Genomic DNA, 3,951 nt, shown 5'->3' with positions numbered 1-3,951 from the left:
TTCACTATCTTTCAAAACGGAAATTTTAAAATCTCCTTTTTTTTTTGCCTTTTCTGGAAATTAGTGAAGGCAGCGCATCAAAGGTGCGCACCTCGCTGCCCACCTTGGTGTGCTCTGAGGTGCGCACCCGGGAGCGCTACGAAGTGTGCTCCAAGGTGCGGCGTGCACGTTGTCGGAGCCCGGTTTGCCCCGGGTGCGCACCTCGCCTGCACCTTGGCCGGGGTGGGCACCTTGGCTGGGTTTGCCCAGGGTGCGCTCCGAAGCGGGGTTACTGGAGCGCCCCCTCTTTTTTTGTCAGAGCGTTTGGTGGGGTTTCTCGCATTGGCTCTTCCCAGGCCCGGTTGTTGGGTGCGCTCCCACCCTGGCGCGCGCGAAGTTGGAAGTTGGGTTAATTGCCCGGGCGCGCACCTTCGCCAGGGTGGGCACCTTGGTGCGCACACCTTGGCTGGGCTGCGCACCAGGGCGGGCTCAAGATGGCACCAGCATTCCCTTTTTCTCACTATCTTTCAAAACGGAAATTTTAAAATCTCGTTTTTTTTTTGCCTTTTATGGAAATTAGTGAAGGCATCGCATCAAAGGTGCGCACCTCGCTGCCCACCTTGGTGTGCTCCGAGGTGCCCACCACGGTGCGCAACGCCGGTGCGAACCCGGGAGCGCCCCGATGTGTGCTCCAAGGTGCGGCGTGCACGAAGTCGGACCCCGGTTTGCCCCGGGTGCGCACCTCGCGTGCACCTTGGTGCGCACACCTTGGCTGGGTTGCGCGGCCTGGTGGGCACCATGGTGCGCACCAAGGAGCGCTCCGAAGTGTGCTCCAAGGTGCGGCGTGCACGAAGTCGGAGCCCGGTTTGCCCCGGGTACGCACCTTCGCCGGGGTGGGCACCTCGGCTGGGTTGCGCGCCCTGGTGCGCACCAAGGAGCGCTCCGAAGTGTGCTCCAAGGTGCGGCGTGCACGAAGTCGGAGCCCGGTTTGCCCCGGGTGCGCACCTCGCGTGCACCTTCGGCGGGGTTGCGCGCCCTGGTGGGCACCATGGTGCGCACCAAGGAGCGCTCCGAAGTGTGCTCCAAGGTGCGGCGTGCACGAAGTCGGAGCCCGGTTTGCCCCGGGTGCGCACCTCGCGTGCACCTTCGGCGGGGTTGCGCGCCCTGGTGGGCACCATGGTGCGCACCAAGGAGCGCTCCGAAGTGTGCTCCAAGGTGCGGCGTGCACGAAGTCGGAGCCCGGTTTGCCCCGGGTGCGCACCTCGCGTGCACCTTCGCCGCGGTGGGCACCATGGCGTGCACGAAGTCGGAGCCCGGTTTGCCCCGGGTGCGCACCTCGCGTGCACCTTCGCCGGGGTGGGCACCTCGGCTGGGTTGCGCGCCCTGGTGCGCACCAAGGAGCGCTCCGAAGTGTGCTCCAAGGTGCGGCGTGCACGAAGTCGGAGCCCGGTTTGCCCCGGGTGCGCACCTCGCGTGCACCTTCGCCAGGGTGGGCACCTCGGTGCGCACACCTTCTCAATGTTTTCTTGCCTTTTCTGGAAATTGGTGAAGGCAGCGCATCAAAGGTGCGCACCTCGGTGTGCTCCGAGGTGCGAACCCGAGAGCGCTCCGAGGTGCCCACGAAGTCGAAAGTCGGGTTAATTGCATTGTTTTCCCCGGGTGCGCTCCGAGGTGCGCAACATCGGCGCGCACCAAGGAGGGCTCCGAAGTGTGCTCCAAGGTGCGCACGATGGCGTGCACCTCTGGTGCGCACGATTCGGAGCTCGGTTTGACCGGGGTGCGCACACCTTGGCTGGGTTGCGCACCTTTTGTGCGCTCCAAGGTGCGCACGAAGTCGGAGCTCGGTTTGCCCCGGGTGCGCACCTTCGCCAGGGTGCGCACCTTGATGCGCACGCCTTGGCTGGGCTGCGCACCTTGGTGGGCGCCATGGTGCGCACCTTTCGTGCGCTCCAAGGTGCGCACGAAGTCGGAGCTCGGTTTGCCCCGGGTGCGCACCTTGGTGGGCGCCATGGTGCACTCCGAGGTGCCCAAGATTGGTGCGCACCAAGGAGCGCTCCGAAGTGCGCTCCAAGGTGCGCGCGAAGTCGAAAGTTGGGTTAATTGTCCGGTTTGCCTCGGGTGCGCACCTTGCGTGCACCTTCGCCAGGGTGGGCGCCTTGGTGCGCACACCTTGGCTGGGCTGCGCACACCTTGGCACCCGCGTTTCCTTCATTTTAAATTTTTTTTTTTTACAATCTCTCAAGTGGGAAATTCTATAATCTCAACTTTTTTTGCCTTTTCAGGAAACTTTTGAATGGAGCGCATCATTGGTGCGCTCCGAAGTGTGCTCCAAAGCTCTCTCCAGCTGCGTGCACCTGCCCCGGCCGCGCACCCGGCCCCGCCCAGCTTCGCTCACCTGTCCCGGGCGTCTGGTGCGGAACCTTAGAGTAAGAAACATCACCGTGCACCTTGGCCAACGTGCGCGACTCGACCGAGCGCGCACTGGCCGAGGTGCACACCGATTTCACCTGGGTGCGCGCGCAGCACCTCGGGCGCACCGGGGTGCGCGCACAACGCCCGGGTTGCACCGTGGCCTGTGTGCTCGGGGCGCCTCGGGTGCGCGCTCGGTGTCGCCCCCGCGCGCGCGGTAGTGCGGGCAGCGCACCCCGGCCCGGCCCGGCCCCGACGAGAACGCAAACGGGCAAAAGGTTTATTCAAATAGCATTGCGATGCCCGGCGAAAAACTAAAAAAGGGTGCAACACCGGGACTTCCCGGGAGGTCACCCATCCCAGTACTACTCCGGCCCAAGCGCGCTTAACTGCGGAGTTCTGATGGGATCCGGTGCACTAACGCTGGTATGATCGCACCCGTTATGAGCTTGTCGCAGTGTGTACTTAGCAAACCGCGACCCACGTGCGAATCCACCCCGGCCACCCACCCCCGTCGAGGTGCACACCCTCCCTCGCGAAGTGCGCCCCGTTCGCCAAGTGTGAGCCCTGCCCGGGTGCGCGCACCTTGCTAGGGCGTCGGGTGTGCACCCGGCCCGGCCTACGTGCGTGCACCTGTAGGGGGCGTCGTGTGCGTGCAGTGTCCCGTCTGCAACGCGGTGCCCACACACCACCTCGGGCGCAACGACCTGCGCTCACATGTGGGCCGAGTGCACCTTGGTGCATGTTCGGGGCGCCTCGGGTGCACGCTCGATCTTGCCCCGGTGCACCAAGGCGCTCGGTTTGCCCCGGGTGCGCACTTGGTGCAAGGTGGGCACCCAAAATAGGGATCAAGCACCAAAACACAAGTTTCGGGATGCAAAATGGGACCCAAGGACCACAAATGCGTTCCAAGACCCATGATGGGTCCACGAGAACAAAAATGTGTTCCGAGACTTAATAAACAAATATTGGGTTTTAGGAGAAGAAACATGCTCTGATGCCCAAAACGAGAATCGACCCCGAAAAGGCCACAGGCCAAAAGTGGGATGCGAGACAAAAAAAAATGGGACCCGAGGACCAAAATTGGGTTCCCAGGTCGAAGACAGGGCAACCGGACAAGAAACGACCTCTAAGGCTCGAAATGAGTCCCGACGACTAAAACTTGACAAGAAGCACCCATCAGGCACCCAACTCGACACCCATGGGATGCCGACCCACCCGGGCTTCCACCTAGCACACCTTGGCACCCACCCACCCTCGCACCCAACCTCGCACCCAACTTAGCACCTTTGAACCCACATTGGCACTCACCCTGACCCTGGCACCTTGGAACCCACATTGGCACTCACCTTGACCCTGGCACCCACCTTTGCACTCACCTTGGGACCCACCCTGGCTCCCACCTCGGCACCCACCCAGACACCCACCTTGGTTCCTTGGCACCCACCTTGGATCCTTGGCACCCACCCCGACACCCACCTTGGCACGCAACTTGGCTACTTGCCACCCACCTTGGCTCCTTGACGCCCACCCCGACAACCACCCCGTGACCTACCCTGGCTA

The 3,951-nt window shown here is 63.0% G+C and overlaps 1 non-coding gene across 1 annotated transcript; it reads right to left on the bottom strand.

Moving 5' to 3' along the window:
* Nucleotides 1–2,709: 2,709 nt before the first annotated feature.
* Nucleotides 2,710–2,828, bottom strand: LOC131864759 (5S ribosomal RNA). The gene has a single exon (XR_009363522.1). It is a non-coding gene; the product is annotated as a 5S ribosomal RNA (ribosomal RNA).
* Between the last annotated feature and the right edge of the window lie 1,123 nt (nt 2,829–3,951).

The sequence above is a fragment of the Cryptomeria japonica genome, unplaced genomic scaffold (genome assembly GCF_030272615.1).
Source record: "Cryptomeria japonica unplaced genomic scaffold, Sugi_1.0 HiC_scaffold_91, whole genome shotgun sequence".
In the NCBI taxonomy this organism is placed as follows: Eukaryota; Viridiplantae; Streptophyta; class Pinopsida; order Cupressales; family Cupressaceae; genus Cryptomeria; species Cryptomeria japonica.
This window is presented reverse-complemented; position numbering and strand designations above follow the sequence as displayed.